Source organism: Rhea pennata, chromosome 13 (assembly GCF_028389875.1).
Source record: "Rhea pennata isolate bPtePen1 chromosome 13, bPtePen1.pri, whole genome shotgun sequence".
NCBI classification, from domain to species: Eukaryota; Metazoa; Chordata; class Aves; order Rheiformes; family Rheidae; genus Rhea; species Rhea pennata.
In genome coordinates, this window is record NC_084675.1 from 7106937 (window position 1) to 7133532 (window position 26596).

The window sequence follows — 26596 nt, forward strand, 5'->3', positions numbered from 1 at the left end:
TGTGTAAGAATCCAGAATCAAGGTTTCTGACGTGTCTTTGCAGTTTAAGACAAGAGTTTTTATTTTGTATCAGAAAGGAAGGATGAAATCTTTGTTCACAATTACCATGAATAATTTTTACTGTTGTCATGTACTCATCTAAAACATGAGTTTATGGGCTGTCAAGCCGATACTCCTCAAAAACTTGAATGCAGAATAGGGAGTTAAGACACAGATCAAACAAACCATTCAGTGGGAAATCAGAATCCTAAATGTTTGGTGGGATTGGATTTACATTTGTAATCTATCTACATATTTTTCATGAAAGATATGATTCTTAAAGGAATTTAAGAAAGTGAATGGTAGATGTATGTGCTTGTAAAATGCTAGTAGCCAGCTGTCTGCATTTAAAAATTATTCTAATAACTTTTAAAATCTAGTAATATAGACTATTTCTTTCATAGTACTAAGAACCTGGACTGTAATTAGACTAAGAATTGAGTATCTGAAATTACAGGATTCACTTTTCCAATGCTTATAGCGCAATCTTTACCAGAGTAACTCAGCTTAGGGCTTCAGAATCACCATCTGGTACCTACTGACAAGGCTTTATTTGTTACTTTGCAATAGATTACATTTTTCCTTCTGCACAGATAAATGCTGTTCCAGTGGAGGGTGTGAGAGATTAATATGAGGACAGCTTGGTATCAGTTCTGTGATTGCATCTTTTACAGTATATTTCACCTTTTCCAGTGCTGTATAATGGAAATTATGTAGTTGCACAGTTCATGGTAGCTTGAAAGTAAACTTGAGGAGACCAGTTTTCTCATTATGTCCAATTTAAATGTATTAGAGAGACTTTTGCATGTTTAAGATAAGATAGACTCATGTTCTCTCTCTCTCTCTATATATATATATAAAGGAATGCACTCTTTGATATCTTTGCTTATATTTTTGTTTACTTGGGGGTTTAAATTTATGTAAGTCACCTTCAGGAGCAATTAAAATTAATTTTAATATACGTGCCTGAAATTGTAACACATCCAGGAGATGCATGCATATAAAGAATATGTGGAAAAAGAAATTGGGATCACAAAAATTCCGCCCTTTTTCAAACAGGAATGCATGTGTTAACCAAACAGCTGACCATAGGTATATATACTACCGGGGGAAGTTTGATTATGAAAGGATTGTTGTATGCACTGTATATTCACCCCTAACTGTACTTTTATGTTAGTTATATGTATGCAATCTGTATATCCACCCATGTGTACACAAAGAGATTTGTTAATGACTCACTGAAAAATGTGTGGACAGAAGGACTTTAGACCAATGCAAAGGGTTTTATTCAGAGAGAGCTCAGCTCTGGTACTGGTTTGACTTGCAGTCGTGAAGCAAGCAGTGGTCTGCTGAAGTATTAAATATGTAAATGCCTTTGGGCGTTTCTCTGCCTTTTAGGGCTGCTCCCTACTGGCAGGCTTTGAATAAAGATATGTTCACCAAAGGTAGGATGTAGTAGGGAAGGACAGAAAAACTTTTGAGACAAGTCAGATAGTATTTTCAGTGTGACCTGGGTGTAGCAGAACCCAGGTATTTCTGTGGTGTCCACAAAAAGTTGCTGACATATGAAATCCAAAGACAGAGTTGAATCAAAGTAAGGCTTTTAAACTTGAGCCTGTCTCCTTTGAAATTCATATTCATTCGAAGAAGAATTTTTTAGAACTCCATTACCATTTAGAGCTGATGCCCATTGGTTTGTGGACAGTTTTGAGTAGCTTTTTCTAAGCAGACATATCCTTCTGGGATGAAATGCTTCTAGGACTCAATCGTTTAGCAGTCTTATAAGGGTCTATATTAGTACATAGTTAGATTTGTGGATAGAAACAGAAATACATTCTTAAAAGAAAATGAAGAGTAAAGAGGAAGATATTTTTAAAAATGTAACCAAGTGTCCTTTGATACCAATTTACCATGTGTATAATCAAGAACACAAGACAATCAAAATAATAAAGTATAAATGTGTGATGCTCACTAGGGCATAGCATTCCTTCCTCCACTTTTTTTCATCAGGAAAATAGATTGCTGATGTTCTGTGAATTTTCCTGTATGAGAGCTTCCTGTGCAAATATGTAGCTTATTTCTGAAACCAGTAAAAGTCATGCTGGAATATTAGCCTGGAATTTAAAGTTTATCTCCACTGATGAAGACTGCCTAGTCAAAATGTTTTTGATTGAACTTGCCTTTTAGGTAGGCAGTCCTCATATCACATTATCATATAATCCTCCAAGGTGTATAATGTGGCATACAAGTTTATTATCTGAGGCTGATGTGACACAGATTTAACTATATGTAGAGCTAGTCAGGGTGCTGGCTACCTCTAAGATTAACATTCAGGGTCAGTTTGAGAGCCAATGTTCCTGATTCTTGTTTTTGAAGCACACATAGCTATCTTTAGCTATGTTCACACTTCAGTGCAATCTTTTACACCTCTAAATCAAATTAAATGATAAATTCCATATAGTAATCACATATAGTGTAGATTTGATACCACAACAGGTTTTAATAATAGGTTTTTCTCTTTAAGGAAGTACCTTTGATCCAATCTCACTGAACAAAGGAGTCTGCCTTAAAAAGAAAAAAAGGGGGGGGGGGAAGCTGTTTCATTTTATATTAGAAAAATACAATGTGACATCTGGAGAATAAATTGTTCAGTCAGCCAGAAATACGCCTTGTAAAAATTGCTTAGGTTTCTGTAACAAGATTATTTACTGCGACTGTTCACCTATAATACAGCACACTTCTGAAATGGACCTTTTATGAAACACATCAAGCACTGTGGAAATGTATTCAGTGCATTAATCTACAACACTACACACTTTACAACACTTTTAGAACAGATTTTGAAACTCAGACCATCTAATGAGACAGAAAGTTTTTTCTTTATATTCATTCCAGTCACGTTTTGTACTAAGCCCTCGGGGTATTTAACATAACGCAATAGGTTTTTTTTTTAGAAAATACAAACAAACAAAATGTATTACTCTTCCGATGACTCGTGAGCTCAGACTGCTCTCTGCTCATATTTCTGTTGCCTATACATAAAGCAAATACCATGTGTATCTTTTTCTCTAAAGCTTTATAAATATTTAAACAACTTGATTTAATCCAAATGAAAAGCTGTCAGTGTCTAACCATAACTTTGCATAGAGTAATTAATGGCAACAACCTGATTATGATCATGATTACTTGAACCAAAATAAGGGCCTGATTCGGGGGGATGGAAGCTGGTGTTCTACTGCTCTTGGTATCTCAAATGAAGTAAAATCTAAAAAAATGAACACAAGAGAAGATCTGCCTTTTTGCCTTATTTTAAGCACTAAGTTTGCAGGAACTGTATATTTTCTCTTAGGTGCTGATCTCCTAAATGTGACTGAAACCATAGCTAGGGACAGGATAAAGGAAAAAAAAAATCCAGATAAAGGAAAAAAAAAAAAAAAAAAAAAAGCTAAATTCTATTACTGATATGTGAGAATAGCTAATGTGTGAATCTCAGACAGAATGATAAAAAGGAAACAGTTTTATTTTTGCCCATAACATGGGTTCAATGAAATAACAAGGGTGCAGGAGGGGTTTCCCAAAGTGTGATTCAGAAATTACTGCATTTGAATAATAAGATGGACACTGAGCTAAATGTTGATGCAAGAGGATAAAACATGCTCACAAAAAAGGGTATCTTGTAGTTGCTAAATGCAGAATGAAGTCTTTAATTGCTGTCTTGCCTGAGAGTAGAATGAATAGTCTCTTGACTGGCAAAAACATTATCTGAATCACATGTTGAAATGCTTGATTCAGACCTTGTGTCTGCCATATTTTGTAAGTTAGATTGTCCCAAAACAACGTATTTTCTCAAAAAGTAAATTACAAAAACAGGAATCAAGATCATAATGTTCCCACTGTCAACTGCCATTAAGGATGTAGGGTGTAAGAAAAAGCAGCTCTAGAATAAAAAAAATGCAGCGTACAAGCAAAGGGCAGGTAAAAATGGACCTCTGTCCCAGTCGTGTAGCCTCCCCGCTACTGTAGGGATATGGTTGATAGGATTCCGGAACAGGTAAACTACAGGTCTACCTGAAGGCTTTAGGATGTATATTCAAACCTGCCCAAATTTCCTGTCAGCTCAGACTAGCTCATCGTGGGCACCAGTCCAAAATGCTCATCAGTTTTATGGTGTAAGATCTCAACCTGGTTAGTGCAACTGTGGATCACAATTACTGTCCAATTCTTTATATTATACTACATTTTTTGTTGTAAGATGCTGTTGCCATATGGAGAAAGCTAAAATTCACCAACTGGAAGGAATGTAAACTATCAGTTCTGGAATTTTTATCTTCTGTTATTGACTTAGTGGTTAGTCTGAGATAACTCAGGTTTCTTGTGTGTTGCTTATATGAACTGCTGCATTAGTGGGTTTTGCTATTATTTATATTAAAGCAAGCCTTTATTAGGAAATGGATGTAATTTATGGCAGCATATGGTGACAGAGACATGATACTATCAGCAAAGATTGTCACCTGTCTTCTTGCTTCCGAAGATATCTATTAATGTTTCTTCTGTCTCTTGCCACTTAAAATTAATTCATCCCAGGACTGTGAAGTGTCTGTCTTTAGATGCCTTCTGATGTTGTCATTTTTGTCAGTCTTCAAATATTCAATTTTTGCTGCACTTCTGATTTCCTGCAGATTTTCTTCTTTCTTCCCAGAATGATTCATGTCATTTTCTAGAAGCAGAGTCTACTGTATGTTTACTTCTTCTGTCACCAGAATACCCTTGCCATTAGAAGTCATACTGCTTCCTGTAATAACCTCTGGTTCCTTGTATACTTAAAAATGTCATCGTTTATTTCAACTACTGCTACAACATTCCTTTCATTTTCTGCCTTTATTTTTCCTGATTGCTTTTACACTCCACTCTGTTTTGAAGCATTGGTGCCTCATCTGGCTTATAAGTCTATTCTTATTTGATTATGTTTTTGTTTCATATCCTTGATTTTTCCATGTACTCACTGGCTTTGCATTTATGGTTACCTGAGATATATATCTGGACAACTTAAGGGCATACACTAACAAATATGGAATGTAAGAAATGAAAGATGTATTTCTTGCACGTTATAGAAGACATTTCCTAACAGACCATATAACAAAGAATAACTTTAAATATACAGGTTAAGAAATAATTTTGTTCAATACTAGCAGACAGAGTACAGAATCAGAATCAACTAGGGAGAAAAGTGCCACCTTTTCAGCTAAAAATTCTGTTATACCCCTAAACTTCCCAGCCAAAGTTTCCCCAAAGTGTTTTTCAACTTTTACGTCCCAGTTGTTGTTGCATGGGACCAGTCCCCAAAATTATTTATCAATAATAAGAAACATTGAAAACAGGGGCTAAAGATATGTGAAAATTCATGTTCTTGCCAGTTAAATTTCCCCTGATTCAGAATCTGGTATTTCCATCACTAAGCGGAATTCTAAAGCCAAAACAAATCACGTCACAGGAGATGCGCTCTGTCTTGCACCTGCTCATCCCTGCGCGTGACGTGTTGAAGGAAAAACCCAAGCACACTGTCAAGAGGATGCCGACTAGTCCTGGGTGGTGGGAGAGGCGGTCAGGCAGGCTCCTGGCAATCATTACCTCTTCCAGTTGCTTTTCAGACCCAAGTAAACCAGTTATTAAATTAAACAGCAAATTAAAGGCCAAGTACAAAAATACCAGGTAGAGTGAATGCAGAGAGATAAGGAAGCCTCCAGATATTGCAGATGTTTCAGTGAGCAAAAGAATTAAGACTAAAACAGCTTGCTGGATGTGTGTGTATGTTCCGACAAGCGATAGGAATCAAGAGGAAGCTAAGCTCCCTCCTTACGCTACCCGAACTGGCAAGGCTTTTTCAAGAAAGAACCACTGAACAAAACTGTTTCCCTGTACATATTCCACAGATGGTGTGCAGCAGGATGAATTTGTTTGTGGATTCACAGTTACGGTGTTAGACAGCATTTAAAACTTCCTGAGATTTTTCCTGTTCAGTCATGATCCTGCACTGAACTGATAATATTCTTCTTTCCATGTTTGGTAATCCATGGTCAGTTACTAGGGCTTACGAGGTCATTAATTTTTTTAAACCAAATCCCAATATTAAAATAAAAATCCACACTAAAAGCACATGAAATAAACAAGCTTTTTCTTTGTAAAACTTCATATAAAAAGCATATAGTAAGCCAGCACACATCATAATAACAACATATAAAATATAATATAAATCAGTCCCTACATGGCAAAATGAAAAGACTGCAGGAATGGAAAAATGCAAATGTAATACCTCAAGTAGGAAAATATCTGCATCCTGGAGATAAAGTTAACATTGAAACCATACAGAAGAGCCATTCTTCAAGACAGCACAACTGGTACCGGTAGAACTTGCAGAAAAGCACCGCCAGTTCTGAAGGAATTCGGTCCTTAGCTCCTGTAGCAGCTGTTAAATGATTAAATGCTTCGCAGCCGCTACAGTATTTTCTTCCTTCAGCATATTTGCTGGGTGATGATAGTTGTAAGAGATCAAGGAAGGAAGCAGGTCCTGCTAATCTCGTGGTCCCATGCCGCGAGGCCTCCGTTTGATGCAGCACGGGGGAGTCGCGCAGCCCGTGCGGTGTCGCCTTCTCTCGGGCGCGTCCTGCCTTTGCGCCTCGCTGTGCGAACTGCTAAGTGCGGTCTCGCGCGCTGCGTCGGAGAGGGCAACGGGTCCGGGCAGCGGAAATCCTTGCTTGACCCAAAAGGTTGTTGTGGTCTAGCTTCATCCCTAAGACTTCTCCTGGACGGTCATCCTATGAACTCAAAAGATAGGTTGGGATAAATAACGATAGGAAGGGTGGTAGACTTTATCTGGTTAATAGAAAATAAGGCAATAGCTTGGAGTAATGAAACTATTTGTGCCAGAGTAGTTCTAGGGGAAAGAAAATCTGTATTAATGGGGAGATGCACCTGTCCAGTAAGCGAGGAAGACCACAGCTGGTTATACCATTAAAGATCATTGCTGGGGACATCATGCTGGAGGAAACACAAAAAACATATACAGTTTTTTTAATAGCTTTCTCCACGTAGTAATATGCCAGCTCACTTACACAGAAGTTCAGCTAGGTCACTGTGAAGAGATGGAAGTTTTCCCAACAGATCAGAAATTTAGAGGACTCAGAGAAACCATATTGGCTGAAAAACTTAGTCACAAAGAAATTAATGTTTTTCTCTGCTAAAGTTTTCATCTTCATAAAAATTGACACTAAACTTTCTGGAAAGACCTTCCTTATATAAAATGGCCTTAAATATAATTTTAAAAATTATCTTTTTAATTTGTATGGAAATGGAAATACATGCAAATTTTCTTTAAGTTTGTGGAAAACTATTTTGCTCATATAGAAGAAAACTTCAGCTTTCTCATTACAGTTACTCAGCTGGTAGGAAGCTAAAAGCCTGGTTAGAACTTGCACTTTTCTGTGGCAAATTCTATTTCTCAGTTTCTGCCGTAAGTTTTGACTGTGTAAGGCTTATTAGTCTGATCCGTATCAGTATTGGGTTGCTTATTTCTGATATAATACCTATCTGATATATTCAGGTGAGACAACTAAGGCCCAAGAATTAACTCTGCAACTTGTTTTACAGTCCTGCATAAGAAAAGTCCAGTCAGGAGTTCTGCCTAAGTCTACACTAGAAAATAGCTAAATGCACTAACTTTTTACCTAATATAGTTCGCATAACAGTGGATCAAGTTAAATTGTTTCTCTACCTCTGGCAAGATATGTGGGAAGGGATAAAAGTTGGAATGGAAGCTCCAAGTCTGCAAATATTTCCAGTTTTCTAAGTTTGTTCGCACTGAAGTAATTATAAAGATCTTAGTCTTAGAATCTTACGATGTTTGTCCTCCTCCGCTGTAGCATGTGCATGTATGTGTCTTATACATATCCAGCAGACTGATCTAAAATCACGCAACTCTTTCTCCTACTCTGCTTTCCTTCTTCTTTGAGACAGTTATAATGGATAAGGTGGTTCTGCTCTAGACATTTCAGTATGTATTGTTCATAGAATAATTTGCAGTATTATATTACAGCTTAAACAATGTTCCTTTGAAACAAACAAAAAAATGCTACTCCTATCATTTATTGAATGACTACTACTGAAATACTATAGATCTCTGGCACAATGTAAATTAGTGTTTTATATCTGATGCCACATTGCAAAATATTAGCATTCAGATTAAAAACAAGTGCACGCTGCCAAGAAAAGCTAGGTTTAGGGCCAAAGCAATTGGATTTTGAAATACATTTATGCTTATTTTTTAAAGCATTTCAATTTTGGGAAAATGAAATTGAGGCAAAGCTTTTTGCCTGGTACAGTGTATGTCGGGGGTTCACCCAAGGGGATAGAAAACAAGCCATGGAGTTAATTTAGTTTCAGTACTAGACAAAAATCTCTTGGCTCAAATAGGCAATGCTAAAGGTTGAGAACAGCTGCAGACCTCTTAAAATCATGCTTTTGCTGCAAAATCAGTTTTGTATTTCTATACGCACCATCTAGTTATAAATATTTCTATGGTTATGTAGCATCCTTTTTTATAAAAGAGTTATTTTAGTAACAGTTTGATCCACTTAGAATTTATTCAGTCTATTTCAAGGTCAGTATTAAATTAAAGAGGAAAAGTATAGAGAGAATGAAAGACACCTTTTTGGATAGTATTTGAAAATGTGATCTTCCGAACAAAAATCTAAATCTTTTGATATGAAACATTGTCTGTACCCAACTCACTGACTGTATTGAAAATATTTTTTATTAAATAGTTTGTATTTTGCTCTGAAAGGAAAGGTGGCAGTACTAATTTCTCATTTGTTTTTGAGGAAAAAGCTAAGCCCTGGCCAAAAGTAGCATTTCTTTTTTGGGCACTCTTTTGCAAACAATGCTGAGCAAAATCAACTTCTTAAAAAAGATAATTTTAACAGTATTTTTAATTGCCGGAAAATGACTGTGAAGAACAAAAGAATTTGTGAGTTGCTTAATCTGTTTTTTCTTTTCTAGGAAGTGAGTAGAATTGATGACTTGGTTGTATAGGGAAAAATTTTTGTATAGACATAATTGTTCTTACTTAGTAGAAATCTGAATTATCTTCTAAAAGGTATTGAATTAATACTTGAAAATGATATATACGAATTTTCTAGAAATTAAATATTTGATTAAGGAGCATAATAGAATTTTTTGTAGTCATTGACAAATGGCAGTTTCTTAAAACTGTCATCTTATGTATGTACAGTTTCAAGCATCAACTCAGGATGTTTTTGCCAGTGAGTATAAATCTCCTCTATATGTTCAGTCTTGTAACACAAGCATCCCTTCAGGAAATAGGACATGTATGTAAAATTCTTTATACCACCCTGATATCGCAGTGCGAGAGGCAATTCATCCTACAAAATTTTACAAGTGATAGTTATGCTGAATATTGATAACTTCATATTAGCGCTATTCACTGTGAAAACGAAACAAGAGGAGTAAGTTGCAATCTGCCGACTTTGATCTTTTTCTATTCCTGTTTTCTCCTCTCCCAAATGCATTTTCCTGTGAATTTTGTTTCGTTCAGACAGAGGCTGCCAGTCAAGTTTGCTGATGACGTTAGTGGCCGGCGCCGGTAGGGCTGCGAAGCAAGGACGCGGTGTCAGCGCAGCTTGAGCGCTTGGAGTGTTTCCACGTACTTGGTCCTTACGGACAAATGCTACTAATACGGTCGTACTAATAGCTAAGACATCACTGATATGGTTAGAGAAAGGGTAAACTGCTTAATCTTTGCAAAAACATTGCTTTTTGTTAGATTTAGTAGAACACGTCTCCACGCCGATGACATGTTGTTTTACCCGTTCTGGTACCGAGCGTTTCCTTGTCGGTGCCTTCGGGCACAGAATGTGAGTAACGCCAGCGCTTTTCTTTACAGATATTTATTAGCGTGCCATTTACGTTAATAAATAAGTGATTCGGAAATTCTTTTCCATGCCGAATGCGGCGGAGTCTCAAGTGCTCAAGCCTTAACGCGTCGCTCACGTCAGGCGCTGTCGCATGGTGCCCGATAGCAGGGTATCACACCCGATAGCCTCCGCAGGAGTGCAGCTTACTCTCGCCACCTCCTGGGCTTCTCTTCCGCGTAGAAATATCCTAACAGCTGCCTCCTCACAGCTGCGTGACTTGATTTCCAGCATATCATGATAATACGTTTCCACTGCTCGTATAAATATATAATGATCTTGCCTAGTGTTTAAAGTGCTCCAGTATAAAAGATCAAGTATAAATACTCATGCTGTCTTGTGTTATCACTGTGGTGGAAATAATTGTCAGTCGCTTGAAGTTCTTGCCGTATTTTCAAGCTGTGTTTTGGTGATCATTTGCAACCATCAACGTGATACTGAGCTCCTCCCCCTTAGACAGACGGACGTACACACATGCACGCTTTTTTAACTGTTAGCTGATGGAGGGAATAGTTTTGATTCATAGGCTTTTAAAGTCACATTTGGATAGAGGATAATAGAGTACCGAGTACTACTCTATTAAAATCCATGATAATGACACAGAGTAAATTGAAAATTGATGCAAATTTCAATTTGCTTTAAGAGGGTGTAATTAGCTGAGGTTAGGTCAATAGTTTCAAAATAGAGGATAACAAGGGTGTTCGTGACAACCGAACTATTGTATATTACCCTCTCTTTTGTCAGTTAATGACTAATTTTAACAAGATTTTTAAGAAAGTAAGAAAGAAAATTTAGATTTAAGAGGTGTTTTGCAAAGAATTATTGAGGAATCAAGTATAAACAATTTTTTTCTGGAAATATTCTCAATAACACACTTGGGTATCACAGATGTTTTGGTCACAAGACATTCCATTTTCCCTGCCCGGCATCATCAACTCTCAAGTTTTAATTGTCTGAACCTTTCCGAAACTTGCAGTGTTACGTTCAAAATCCCCAGTGTCTTTAAAAACCTGTAGGAGTTAATGTTTTTATTCTAATATTATAGTATATGTTTTAATTAAATGGTCTTTCAAGTGACAGAGCTTAAGCTTAGAACTTAAAATTTGGCTAGAAATCCCAACCCTTGTGTTTTATAACTACGAAGAGATGCTGGCTTGCAAGGCTGATGTTAGCCAGAGCGTGCCCATCTCTGAACAGGCGTCTGTGTTCATGATTTCTAACAGCAGCTCATTATTCAGCTTTTTTCATTATTTATTAATTGAGTGAGTTAACCAGTGTTGAGTTTGGACAACCTTCCCTGCAAACACCACAGAGGAAAGGGAATACGCGGCCCGACAAATAGCGGCCCGACAGCTCTGGGAACACGGCTAAGTATAATTAACCATAATTAACCAGTACCGCAGCAAGGTTGCTGCAGAGGCAAGTTCACTCCAGCACAAAGGGCACAACTGCATTGATGTTTTCCTCAAATCATTAGGGAGGTTAAGTGACTCACTGACAATTATTTCAATGTTGTTTGAAAAATGCTATTTGTTTTTTTAAGCTGAGTGATCCTATAACGATCTACAGTGTTCTGAGTCCAAACAACTGGACGACAAAAATAATAGCAGTGAAAGTAGGTGAAGAGCTTTCTTTTGGAAAGTCAAAATTTTACTTTGTAGTTCCAATTTAATTCCAATTCCATAGTGTAGCAGATAATTTTCAAATACTAAAGGGAGGGAGAGATTTTTAGAATATCCTGAAGTATTAATAATTCTGTGAATGTTTCCCAAGAAAAAACAGTAGAAAAGATATTTTCCTAACTATACCTTCATATTCTTAAAATCCACAAAAATCATCACTGTTAGAATGGAAAATGGGTATTTACTTGGGAAAATGGCTTGCTTTTTGAATAAGTCCTGTTGTACAGGGTAGAATGGAATAACGCACATCATAAATTAATGCTGTTAAAATTAATACTTGATACGAATCCCGGGAAAGGTTCTTTGCTATCAGTGTTTGAAAGAAGCAGGAGCTGTGCAGAAGCCAAAGTAATTTGCATTGCTTGAAAACATGCAGGTTTCCCACTACTGACGAATTAGCAAATGCTTTGGATCAGCTCCATCTTGTAGCGGTGTTAGTGTTTACCTAAAAAGCAATAGTGCAAGAAGGTACAGTATGTGATTTGGAAGTAAATCAATACTGAAGTTCAATAAAGAACCGTAAGTTAGGAGAGCAAAAAGAAACGAAATTCTGTTGACCAGACGCGTATTTTATCTCAGAGCGTAGGCGGGCACAGCTCGTCTGGTACGGCGATCCGTACGCTTGTGAGGAGGCGCCGGCTTTGCGTTGTTAACGTTGCAGGAATACAGACCAAATTTTGACATTTTGTGATAAATTAATCAAGCACCTACTTTCTGCTTTTTCTATGTGACTTAAAGTATTGTTTTTCCACGCTGACAAAAGTGCTGATTAGGTTAAGTGATAAAAGTTCTGCGTGTCATTGGTGTGGATGGCCAAACATCATTCTTGGTCATGGTTGCCACTGAAAAAAGAGACATCCAGTAACATTACCGTAACTGCAAAATTTAGGGAAAAAAAATGTAGCAGACCTTTATTCTCTATGCACAAGATCACATTTTTCCAGGTTTTTAACGAAGCAGTTACTGTCCTTTCTCGTGTGACAACTGACATACTGGAAATTTTTGTGATCACCATTAAAAAAGCCCTACTCCGACGTCAGTAAAAGTAGCTGGTGAGGGTGGAGGAGAAAAGAAATGTCTGTGAGTATCCTCCATATGGAGTCTCTTAGCTGTGGTGTGCACGGCTGTAAATCTCAACCCGTCCGTTTGCTCCCCGAGTTACCCGCTTCCCCTCCGCTGCCCGGTTCCGGACCTGTGAAACACAAGGATCTGGGAACTGCTCTGCTGAAGGAGAGCTCTGACACGGCTTAGCCCTACATCCTGGCTAATAGGGGTCGTTTGTGAAGTGCTCATTAAGTTTGTCTTGGTATCTGAAACATGGAGATTTAGATCACTTCAAGTAATTCGCAGTCAACATTAAGTAAAATTTCTAGCTTCAACCTCTGGGGGGTTGAATTTACCTATGTAAAATCTAATCGCTCTGTGAATATCATTGAATTTATGGCCTTGGCAAAATGCTGTGGCAAGGACTTCCAAAATCTAATCGTGTGTTGTGTGAGTAAAATTATTTTCCTTTTATCAGTTCCTAATTTGCCCCATTTCAGTTTTTAATAACTACCTCATTTTATTGTAGTATGGAAAAGAAGAAGAAAAGTTCTCAGCTGACCTTCTTTATAACTTTCATTACTTCTTAATACACTTTTTGTCATGCCTGTTCCTGTTTGTCTTCTTTTCAAGAAAATAAACAAAACATGAGTTGAAAAAGCTATTTCTTCTTATCTGAGAGCTTTTCTTTGCTTTCATCATATTTGCCTGCTTCTATGAACCTCATTACTTCAATATCCCCTATGAGATGCAGAAAATTTGTAGTTTTCCCACATTATTTCATCATTTTCCTTATGTATTAAAAAATACATATTTTTTTCTTTACAAGCTGTTGTTCATGCTACAGGCCTTCCTTTGGGTCTGTTAACAATAACAGTTAGGTGCCTCTCCCTGAATAGATCAGCTTAGCATTTGCTAAGATGAATGACTAATTTTCATTATCTCTACCATGTATATTAGTTTTCATTTATCAATATTGAATTTTTTTCTGCTATAGCTTTGACCTAGATTATTAAGCTAGTTGAAAGCTCCTTATAGTTATCTCAGGACTCAGGAAACTTGATTAACTTTATTCGCAAATTCTACTACCTTTCTTTTTTTTTTTTTTTTTTTTTTTTGTAGGTCATTAAGTGTACCAGATTTTATCGTCCTTAGGTACTGTCTTTTGTTACAAGAAAAAGTTGAAACAGATTTGAAGGTGGATGCACTTACGAAATATCTACATCATTTCAAAACTCTCTACCTGAAGCTCAAAGTAGAATCATTTTACTGTATTTGAATGCATACATATTGGGACTGGATTAAAATTTTTGCCTTTGCACTATATTGAAGAGCTCCCCAGACTGACTTTCCAATCCAATTTGGCTGACTTGGAGTGGATTTGAGGTTTATAAGCAGTCATCCATTGTCGTGATATCTCATATCAGGATTTCGCCGAGTGGACTTCAAGTAGACATTACCTCTGAACTATTTGCAAGATAAATAAATACATACAGATAAATACATACAGATAAGATAGATAAATAAATACAACCTGGCTGATTTATCGTATATTCTGCCTAACATATTGTACATCTTTTCTTTTTCTCAGACTAGCTGGCAAATTCTATCCAAAAATGCTTGGAAACAGAACTGGGAATTTTCTTTTGAGCTTTAAGTGCCTCTTGATTAAGGAATCTTTCTGCCTTTAAGATCCCTTGTGGTTGTTTCCTTATTTCCACGGCCTGTGAAATGCCAGGGGAGAGGATGCCAGGGTGTCTTCATCATCATGACGGTAGAAATTTGCTATAGCTCAGCAAGAAAGTACTAAACTGCTTCCAAGGAGTCTGAGAGCGCCTTTTCCGTGTTCATATTTCATGTGGCACAGAGATTACCTTCTTGACTTCTTACATTTCCTGACTCTAAACACTGTGCTATTTGTCTGATGTGCATCTTAGTCAGGATTCAGCATAATTCTTATGAATTGATTTAACAATCTTTGTCATCTGTTTATTAGACTTTAAGGGATCTAAATCCATCTGTCATTGAGCTGCACTGTTCCTTATCACTTAGCACTGCCTTTTCTTCCCCTTCTGTATCTCTCTGGCGTGACTGGTGACTTTTTGGCACTAAATCTGGCCCTGCTGCTCCCTCGACAGCCTCATTAACTTCGTCCCGAGGTGGGGGGTTTTGTCAGTAGCATTTTCTGAGCCCAGTCTTGTCAGTAGATCAATTGTAATTGTGCTCCAAAATGGTCCTCGTTGCAATTATTAAAGCTGGAATATTTATCCGTTTGGTTTTAGGGGCTTTGGAGGGAGTAGTACTCGCTCCTCCTGCTTTACAACCTCCTGACATGAGCAGTTATTTTTAGGTGTATAAGTTAGGTTGGGAACATGTGATGTATAAGAATTGCTTACAGAGCAAGAGTCTGTCGTTGCAGCGTGTGTACCCGCCGTCTACGCGTGTTCTGATGAATTCCTCGTTTTATTCCTCACTGACACTGTGTCTCCCTAGTTTCAAGGGCATTTCAGAGTGGCAGTGGGGGTGGGATGGAGAAGGCAGCTTGCTGCTGACAACTCTGGCATAAGCATTCTTTGTAACATACATAATTTGGATACCAGGCTGAATTTTCATCGGTAATTAACAGGTTGAGTAACCTCAGCAGTTGTTTATAAAGTACCTGCAGAAGTTGTTCTCTAGGGGGTGGGCATTTTAGTACGGAACAACTTATACTCTGGCAGACACACTCAGTAAGCAGCATTTTACCTAGATCCAAATTCTTATTAAATTAAAATTAAATTAGATACAAGCAAGTTCCTGATAAAAGCATTAGAAGTAGAATTATTACTGAAAATGCTCTGTGATAAAATTGGAGCAAAGTGGGAACTCTAAAAATGAGAGTTGTTATGTTTCACATACGCATTTTTCTGAGAAAAATATTGGTAAAAATATTTTGAATTAATACAATTATGTTCCAGCAAAGGGAACCTATTGTAGAAGAAAAGCATATAGAAAACATATTTCAAAAACATATACTCGAGCTATTGAGTATGTCAATATTTGGCATATTTCCAAATGTGAGCACTTATGAATATGAAGCATGTAAAATCAGAACCACAAATTTTTTCCTTTGTTTTTCAGAAACCTTTTAAGTTGGTTTTGTAGCAAAATAATAGGACTACATGCAAAATTATCGAAGAATTACTAGTCTCTTTAGACTAGAGAGTTTGGTATGGTCCTAGTCTGCTGCTAGCTGCTTGTGAAACCTCGTATCGCTAAATGAAATAGCTGGAGACCAAAGTCCCCTCTGAACACTGATGCCCAGAGCTGGCGGAGCAGGCGGAGCAGGCTCCGCTCTCAGAGGAAGCCCGTTCGAAGGAGGCACGTTGGTGCAAGGACTGCGGTGCTAGGGTCCCACCGCTGGCCTAGAGGAGGTCTCGCTTTGTGTCTTGGCTAATGCCGCGCGACGTGACTGTGACGTGGGTCGCCTGGTTGTGAGGCAGACCGTTAGAGCAGAGGGAGAGAAAAACGAGAGACGGAGGGTAACAACGGCTCCGCGTGTCGTCACCGACGCCTGCACGGCTTCTGCAGTTCTAGTTTATCTCAAGTTTGGTGCTAAAAGAGCTAAACTAGCTCGTCAATTTTAACATGAGAGAAGGCAGGTAGATGCAACTGTACTTTGAAATGTTACTAATAACCTTTAATAGATTTCAGCTACCAGTTGGTATAAATTAGACAGAGTGCTGCTGCGGAGGTAAGAGCACCTGACTAAGCTACACAGATCAGGCACTGTGATGTGTTTCAAAAGCACCTCCATCAGGCTTCCAGATTCAAGCAGATATCGCTATTGATTATCACTTATTCTTCTCTGAGTACTGAAGGAGACAGCAAAATGCTCCAACGTATACAAGAAAGGATCATAGATTTTCTCTTTTACTTTTTCTGACTGCAAATAAAATGTGCTTCAGTGTGTTTGTATGGGGACGTGCGTAAAAGCAAGGGAATAGATCAGCCTGGGTTTGTTTTCAGGAGAATAAGGCAGGTGGAGCCTGATAATGTTTCTTAACATGTCTTAGGTATAAGAAAGAGGATTTTAAAAAAGTCAGAGGTACTAAAACAGAGAGTTTTCACACGTATGTATTCAGTGGTACAGGAGTATCATGTGAAAATACTATGAGTCTTTAAACCCAATGGCATTACTGGAGAAAAATCTATACCAGATTAAAAACCAAAAATTTAGATTTTTAGTTTGCTCCATTGTGTTACAATACCCTACAACGATGCTATACTGACAAGGAGATGTCATTTTCATAAAGCTAAGTAAATATCATTTATATACTATCTGTATTAAAAATTCCTGTACTATACGAGCTTATTGAAATTTTACTAGTATAAGATAGAAGCATTTAGACTTAAATAGCAGTTATCTGTTTGTTGTTCTTGGGAATAAAGGAGAACATTGCTCTGCCCTACCTTAGTTGTCCAGGGGTATACCTGCTAGAAATACTAAAAATCCCCGTGGTGATATGAAACCCATTTGATTATAATTACATCATAGTTCATGGCTACTAATGAGGCCAAAAAGGCTACAGCTAAGGGAATATTTAGCAATGAGCTGAGAATACGAATGGATACTTTTGTGTAATTTTGGTGGTATGCAATGAGATGTCAGAGATGGCTGCAGTCTCTCTGCTGAGAAAAAGACATTGTGAGCACTTGGATAACTCATATTCTCCTCGCCATTTGTTTTTTCTATATTCTGCTACTACTACACTTCAGGGCTTTACAAAGTGTATATGCTCAGGGGACCAAAGAATATGGTTTCATGCCGAAGTACAGCATGGCACTATTTGCTGAGATCTAGTTGTCCTTGTGATGCAAGAAGTTGTGTGATACTGCAAAGCCTGAATTGATTGCAATCAGTCACGAATATTTATCATATTTGGCTCCTTGTTCAGTGCTATACCTCTTGTAAGATTGCTGTGACCAGATGAGCCATAGTGGTGGCAGTGGGCGGAGCATAAAAGTAAACAAAGACCAAATTTTAGCCAAAACAGTATTTCAGACCAGATCTTAAAAATGGCCCATCCTTATCACCATTTTTGGAATCCTGGAAGGCCTGAAATGGTAACTGAGAAATATAAACATAACTCAATCCAGATGGGGACTACTGTGGAAGCCTATACATTTAAAACTGCTATAGCAATGAGGAATGAGAATATTTTTGATAGCGTAAGAACTATGCTGGTACCCTACAACACCGAAAAGTAGCAATTAATAGAAATCATAGGAAGTACTTACTAATTTTATACTGTATAATTTGTTTGTAGAACTCATTAATATCAGGTATTGTGGGGGCCAGAAGTATAAATGGATTCAGAAAGATGTAATGCAAATTCACAAAGTTAAATCTATTGAATATGATGGTCCACATAGAAATTCCAGCTCAGAAAGTCTGTGAATCGCTGATTGCCGAAGCTTGGCAGGCATACCTCAGGCAGGATCCCTCCGTCCGGTCCCTGGTTCCTAGTCTTCAGCTGTGTCCGTGTTGGTCAATGTTGTGGGCAAGAACCTTACTCTGATTCATGCAGCATTTCTCATCTGCTTATAATTCCCACTTGCAACTATAAAGTCTTTGGGTTTTACGTGGCTCTTTAGCTTACACGAGGTTATTCCTTCTCCAGCCACCGAACCGCCGTGCTCACAGGGCTCTGCCTGTTGTTACGGAGTTGTTGTTACCCACACTGTCTATTGTGAAGGTGGAGTGTGTACATATCTCCCTTAAACATAGGTGCTGAAGCTTATAAACTGCCGTTCTGATGTTCCTGCCTGGGAAGCTTGCCCTCCAATACACACATTTGGTACTCATACATTATCTTTTGGCTTCCTATCCACGCGCCCATCTGTTCGGATGGCGTTGCGCCTGCTCACAAGATGGTCTGCCAGCTTCACTAGACAATGATGCCAATCAAATAAGAGTTGCTGCAAGTGCTTTCTTTTTCTGAAAGTAGCCCCTCTCAAGAGAAAGCAATGCTATAATGGTACCACTTGTCTCCTTTCTCCTGTTTACACCTGCTGACACTTATCCTCCAAGATACTGTTGAAACGGTAAAGGAGAAGAGATGTAATGTGAGATGACCTTGGATTGTCAGCAAATGTGGGCAGAACAGCAAGAGCAGCTTCAGAAAGCCATTTGAAATACAAGACATGCTGACCATATTGATCAGGATGCAAATCCGAAAGTAGAAGAAAGAAGTATTTGACTTGAAAGTAGTGTTTGAGAATAAGGGCGTTGCTAACAAAAAATAGCTTTGTATATATATTGTTTATTTATGTATGTACAACTTTGGAACAGCAACCCATAGCACTGAAAGGTCTAAATGTAGGCAAACTAGATTTACCTCCATTGCCAATCAGTGAAATGAACCTGTTTAGCTTAGAAGAAACTGAAAACTGCTTCTAAGCAAAATCTGACATAAGTCAAATTGTTTGACAGTTTGTTATAAGCTTCATATCCATCTGGGACTGGAAAGAACCCACTTTCTTCATTTTCATTTGTTATGTAAGCAAGAACATAAGTTCAGTATTCCATGTCTGAATGCCTAGTGCTGCTTTCCATGTTGTCTGCTTCCTTTTGAGAGGATGTCGACTTTGAGAGAACGAGCTTAGGCAGAGCGCAGAGCGTTTTTGTATAGTCTGCAAAGCTCTCTAAAGTGTTAGCATCTGGAAATTCATCTGATAAGAAAACAAAAATAGAGAAAGACCTTGGGTTAGAAATATTTTGTGCATTTGTGGCTTTTAAAATGTTATGGGATATAAGTGAATATCATTTCAGGTAATTTTGAAAACTCTGTTGAAGATCGTTTCAAGAATGTCATCTAATTGTTTCCTTTGGTATTTGTATTCACCATATTATTTTGCCTATCCCTAAAAGGAGTTAGTGTTACCTTATTTTTAAATTGTGGAGCCAAGAGCAAATTGCTGAATTTCTGTGGCACATGGTAAGAAACCAGGAAGCATTATTAATCCATGGAATTACTGAGGAAAAAATTAATCTTGTACAAAAATAAAGAATGAGTCTCAATTCCTGCTTATGATGATCATCTTGATACTTGAGAGCCCCTTAATAGTCCATTATCCACCCATTATAGTGATCTTTCTGCTAAGATGACCATCTCCTGTAATGACAGATATGATTAAAGGGAATGTAGCTTCATAGGTTTCAGATTAGATAGCAGTCAATATGGAATGCAGGCATTCAAATGACAGAAAGAGAAAAAATTTGGATTATGGTTTCTAAGAACAACCTGGGGAGAAAGAAAAAAGTTGTAATGGAGAACTAACTTCTCACTAGTGACATATAGTATAGCCTATAGAGAAACCTTTATATTCAAATTCTCAAAAATATGAGTAAAATATTGTAAAAAAGAATGGTTATTATCAGTAAGCAGCAACTGAACATATCAGTCTCTGAACAGGATTTTTATAACTTTTCAAATGAATTTTATCATTATTTCTTCTCTAGTAGATTTTGGATGTTCTGAAACAAAACAGGAGAGGTAACTGTATGTGAAAAGAGAGTGTTTTGACCCTTACAGTGAACGCAGTAAAAAAAGGCTGAAGATTAAACATTCACAAAAGGTGAAGTGAGCTAACTAAAGTCAGCAGAAAATTAAAATATCACGGGGCAGTGTTTTGGATGATGGCTAATTAGCTAATATTTTGAGATGGCAGGACTTTGGTATAAAGAGATTAAGAAAAAAAGTACTAGTTCACGAACTGAGTATCCGATACCCTGTAAACATATGGTCTAGTTACGACTGAAGCTATTTCACTAGGTGAGAGTCCACTTTCGTCACAGGAAGTGCATAAAGTCTCTATTATGTAAACAACCTGAAAGCCAACTTTTTTATTTCACTCTACTGAGTGAAAATAGAAGTCAATGATTGACCTAGAAAAGCTCAAATTAAGCTTGTCTCGTAATTTACGTTGAAACCATTTAGCTCACACGCCTGCTGAAGAGCAGCAGTACGAGTGACTCCTTGGAAAGCGCAATCTAGAGCGCCCGTCGAGGAGCTCCGCTCTCCGTCAGGCTGCCGGTACCTCCCTTTGCTCGTTTTGCGGGGAGGCAGCTTCGGTCGTCTAAGGCAGGCTTGAATCCGCTGCATGCCAGCGTTATTTGGGACGTGGGATTAACCCAGTGCAAACAAGATTTATCTTATCAGAACTTGTACCAAGAGACTGCTCTGTAGAACTGTAAATTGTCATGGAGCTGTCTCCTTAATCCTTTCTGCATTCATTTTTATTAGATTTCTTACTGCTTCCTTCAATCATGTTTGCAGATTATTAAACAGTAAGAGTTTGGGAAAATGCTTTTGAGCTGTCATTTCTGACACTGGTCTATAGAAATAATACAGAGAAATCAAAAACCTCCTAATGTTTGCTTCAGTATTCTCTGGCACGGTATCGTGTGTAATTGTGCTGTTAGCTGCAAGACCCCAGGTGAGTTTGGAAGTGATTTTTTTCCTCCCTTGTCGGGGTCTGATGGTTTTTATAATTCCAAAGGAACACTGGTTTATTAGGATGTGCGGCTGGGGGAACTTCAGGCTGACATCAAAAGCACTTTGATATGTTCAGTTTCATATCTTCATTGCCATTTTACCATTTCAAACTTTCTTGAGTTTGTCAGCAGCAAAGCACCTACAGCAATTAAAAAAAAAAAAAAAGGTAATGGGAAGAATGGGAGAATTACACTGCGGCAATGGAGGAACACGAAGTTTGTCCGCAGAGCCGAGGCACAAACGAAGAGATGCGTGGGACGGTGCGCGGCAGCCGCAGAGCTCGCGCACAGCTCAGGAGGCACAGGCGTACTCCAGCACGGAGCCAGCCAGCGTGTTCCTAGTATTCCTGGCACGCCGTTCTCTGGGAATTTCGGCAGCTTCATCCAGAGGTGCCGCTGCTTTTAGCTCGTGCCTGTATGTCATAGCTGCCTTTCAGTTATGAGCTTGTAGGAAATCTCCCTGTCTTTCCCTGGAAGGAGAACACTGTTTTTGTTTGCTAACTTTTGCTTTATAATTGTTTCTGTCGTTCTTCTAGGACTAGACAGGCACCTTTTCCCTGCTCGGCTTCTCTGCCACTTGCGCTGGGAATTCCTCTTTCATCAGGTGGCCTAAGTGCCTTAATAGCCCCAGTTTCCCAAAGCAGGTAGCAAATAGAGCTCCTTTTGTTGAGAGCGACAGTTTTTTTCTCCAGCTCCTGCTTAGCATTTCTTTCTCTCTAGAATTTTTTTTTCTGAGCCCAATCAAGGAATTAGCTCTGAATGACTTATATAAACCTTTTTATGCTGTTATACAAATAGTTGGTATATAATCTGTAGTAAACTGTTGGGAATAATGCACTACTGCTTCAAAAGAAAATCCAATTAGTCACAAAAGTGATTACAAGTGAGTAATTAGAGATATAGTATAATCCAGAGAAATGCATAATTATTGACAGTTTATTAACAATTTTCCATCTCTTACATATTTATTGACAGATTATTACAGTTTTCAAAATCTCTTACATACCTAAGTCACTTTTGAAAGTGGGTCTGCAGCTCCTATGCCACTTAGATAGTTTTGGAAATGTTGTATACCATTTTCATTTTTTTTATTAGAGTCTGTTGTATGTAACCATGTTGAACAGCTCATACGCAGCTATCTGTAATAGCACAAGCTAGCATACTATTAAGATGCTGCATTATTAAAGACTGGGCCAAGTTGCACTGGACCTGCTGAAAAGCCTGCCATTGCTGGAGGGGAGAAAAGAAGGTTTTACCATGCTAGTGCCGACTGGGAAACTGGTCTAAACAGAAGCTGCTCTTTAAAGTCCCTGTGATAGAATTGAACAGTGTACAAACTTCTTTACTGATTTACATTTCCTATTGCACTTGGACATATGGGAATGAATGTGCTTTGGAGAATCTTAATATATTAATAATTCTACAACTGAGCAGAGAGCAACTGAAGCAATAAGGCAAGGAGACTAGCAGTTCTGGTAAACTGAAAGCAGAAGCCATGTATACCTGGTTCTTCTGTAGTACAAAAGAAGAAAGCATGATGCCGAAAACATTAAATCATAATCTGCTTTATAAAATGCAAATGCTAAGAAGGTAAAATCCGTGGACTTCAAAATGTAGGCGTATGGAATGAGAGGACTCATTGGCAACACCATTTTTTAATGATAAAATACCATATGTCGTGCTCCTTTCTTGTTACCATGTTTAAAAGATATCACAGAGCAGGAGAAGGATGTAAAAAGAGCAGTCTAGAATGGTTCAGGGATTTGGGGAACATAGTTACAGGAAGAGAGATCAGGAAAATAAAATCCGTGAGAGAAGAAAATAAGAGGTGACTCTACTGATGTATTCCAAATCCTGAAGGAACGAAAAACATTGATGTTACAAGACATCGTGCTTGTGCCAGATGCAGGTAACTGGGGATGTGAACCGCCGCTAGAGAAAGGTCAGCGTGAGAGGACTGGAGACAAAATTCTTTATATGTGGAATAAACTGAAAAGAAAAAAGGAATGAGTAGAAGGGAAGAAATTGTCAATGCCAGAAGAGGAGTTGGGACTGCCTACTGGAGGAAATAACGCTGTGGGACACTGGTTATATTAGGGGCTATCCAAAACTAAATGGAATTATCTAAAATGCACCGACAAAACCACCTAGTGTAGTGTCAGCGCTTCCCTATGTCGTTTGAGCTGTAGCAAAGAATTTGGGCAGCTGTTCCACTGCCAAGTATCCGCCCAAAAACCCCTGGCTGCTCCTCTGCCTCGGCTCTCTGCAGACCCTTGCCTCAGCTGGCGCAGCCAGGGCAGGGCTTGGCCCCGCGGGCTCCGGGAGCGATGCCTTTCACCTCCGAACGTGTCCGTGCCGTGTTTTGCTATGTCTGTTTTAAAGCATCAGGTCTTGGAGACAAATGATCAGGTGATAATCGTAGCTCATTTGGGAAGGGGCATGTCTTCTCAGGTGAACATTGTGGGTGTCAGGAAGTGTGACCTGTGAAAATTCGCACTATTAAAGAAATAAGACTTAATATTCAGCAAGTGTTAAACATCTCACTGTTTTAAGCCTATTTACAGTTTCAGCCAATTTACATTGTGGAGGTTTTACCTTCATTCGTACGTGCTTGAATGTCATCAGCTGTGGCAAGCTACCACGCGTACGTCTATCAAGGGAAGAGAACGTCAGCTCCAAACCTGGGACTGCCCCTGTTTTCAGTAACACACGGATACAACGCTGCGTTCTGCCTGTTCTCAGTCAGCTGCAAAGGCAGGCTGATTGGAAACCACAGGAAGCTCCAGCCCGTCCGATAGCAATATTGCTCACCCCGGATGTGCCAGAGTCATGATGCCGATTGATAAATCACACATTCTTAAAGGAGTAAAAAATATTGACTTCCTTTATTTCTGTTTGATTTCTGAGTACAATTTAGGGAACGTTCCTGTGATGTTTTCAGGCTTCTTTCATGACTGATGGACTGTAGACACATATTCTCTCCTTTTAATGCAAGGAATTGGTGTGGCTTGGTGGCCAGGGCTTTCCTACTTGTCTTGGCTCTATTCCTGGTTCGACCTCAGCCCAACAGGGTGATTTGGATTAGCACTTTTCCTGTTCTTACCTGCTTTGCGAAGGAGGTTGAAGTGGTGACTGCGAAGTACCATAGGGCAACCGTGCTTTAGGATTAACAGGATCGAGCAGATTTTCTCCTGTCCCGGTTGGTGGTGGGCACGTTTCCTTTCCTCTCCTGTCCACTGAGCAACCACGGGAGACGCCGCGTGGTTTTTGCTGTCAGGCGTTCCAGTCCTCGACATCGTTCCTCAGACGGCCTGTACATCTACTAGTCTGCGTGCCTGCTGGCATCTGCTAACGTTACTTAACTTTCACCTCTTCTACGTTTTTATAACCATTATGTTGACTCCCAGTACAACTGTATGGGAGTGCTCAGCTCGTTTGGAAATAGGTCCGTTCTTCTTCATTTAAGCTCTACTCCAAAATCATTAATTGTGAAAATCAAGTCCATGTTAAATTTCCTGGTCATTTCTTTTCACTTAGCTTTGGCTTACTTGAAGGAAAAATACACTACATTTTTCCTTCAAGTCTATCCTTTTCTAACAGTTTTCCTTAAATGTAACAAAAAACACTTTTCATGAAAAAGAGTTTCAAAGAATACCATGATGACACAGCAGGATTAATTTAAAATTTTCTTTTCCATCCTCCACCCTTATGAAAAAGTAAAGATTCAATTTTCATTATTCATTACTTAAGATACTTTAGAGTATAAGGAACATAAAGCTTTTTTGAACCTACTTCGTTAAATCACTGATATTGTAAGTGAGGGGAGGACTTTGCCTCCCAAAATTTCTTTTGCCTTCACTTTGAATGAAATTGTTCTTTGAATGAAATTGTTCATAGTATTTTAAATGAGAACTGCAAGCTAGCAGACTTTCTCCTGAGCAGCTGCTCTCTCTGGCAGTGTACGAACTGTATTCAGAGATTTGAATATGCAAAATGACTAGGTCAGACTGCCTTGAGGATATAAAAAATACTGGATGAAGTAAAATTTGGTCTGCAATTAAATTTGAAGAAAATCAAATATCTGTTGTTTAGTTCTAAGCAGATGTTGAAAAGGTTTTTCCTGGATGCCATCCTTCCTGATAGGATGTCTTTTGATCTGAAGCCAAATAAGAAATCTGGATGTTAGTCTGGATTTGGAAATTTTCTTTAAATAAACGTATTAGTTAAGTATGTAAATCTGCTTATCGTCACTTAAGGAACCTTGCCAGAGTAAGAAACATCTGGAGCTCGACATCAGATAACTTACTAATTCGCATTTTTAGTGTGCTTCATCCGGAGTGCTGCAGGATTCTGTTATCTCAGTTGCTTAAGTCATCTTTATCTAAACGACAGTGAGCCGTGCGCTCTGCTGTTCGGTCTGGAGGCACGTGAAGCCCGCCGAGCCGAGCTCGCCAGGTCTGCCCAGGGACGGGCCAGAGCACGTCGTGCCACGCGAGTAGACCAGGGCAGAGGTGGCGGTGGCTTTGAAACACAAGCGCTTCCTTTCACGGGAGGCAGAGCCTGAAAATTAGTTGTCACCGTTGTGGATTATGAATTACGTGATCTGGTTTATTTATCTGAACTGGTTGCCATGTAATATCAAGAACGGGTTATTTAACTTATTCTTGGTGAGTACCTAAGTACAGACACTAATACAGCTTCCTGCCATAAAGCCTCCTCAGTTTCATGACCCCGTTTCCCCTTTAAGGTTAGAAAAGGTTCTCAATCTAGTTCAATTTTTAAATCTGTGGAAAAGTATTTGTATATGTTAGTACTTTCAACACTGATGGATGCTGAATGTGTTATAGTGCATTTTTGCTAACGTAATAGGTTTTATCAGCCCATGACATGTACTTCCCTGGTTATTGAAGGGGAAATGGATAATGACTGAACCTATGCATGTGAAAAGCCTTATAATTTAAGGGAACATACTATATAATGGAAGTATTTTTGGTATTTATTAGCAAGAAATTAGTATAAATTTCTAAAAAAAAAAAAAAAAAAAAAAAGACGTTTCGAACTTATGAGTCAAAGCCTTAGAACCACACATTTCTAGATAATTATTTTAGAAATTCATATATTGTGATTAGCTGTGCAGCTACGATGACTGTGAACATAAATTTTGGTGTGTTGCATGAATTGCATGCACATAATTCTAGAACTCAGATAACAATATCTATTTTAAGAATATAATTATTGTTTTGTTTTATTTTTGCAAAGGGAAGTTTGATGGTAACGGTATTACTGAAATAAAACTTCGCAGACCTGCT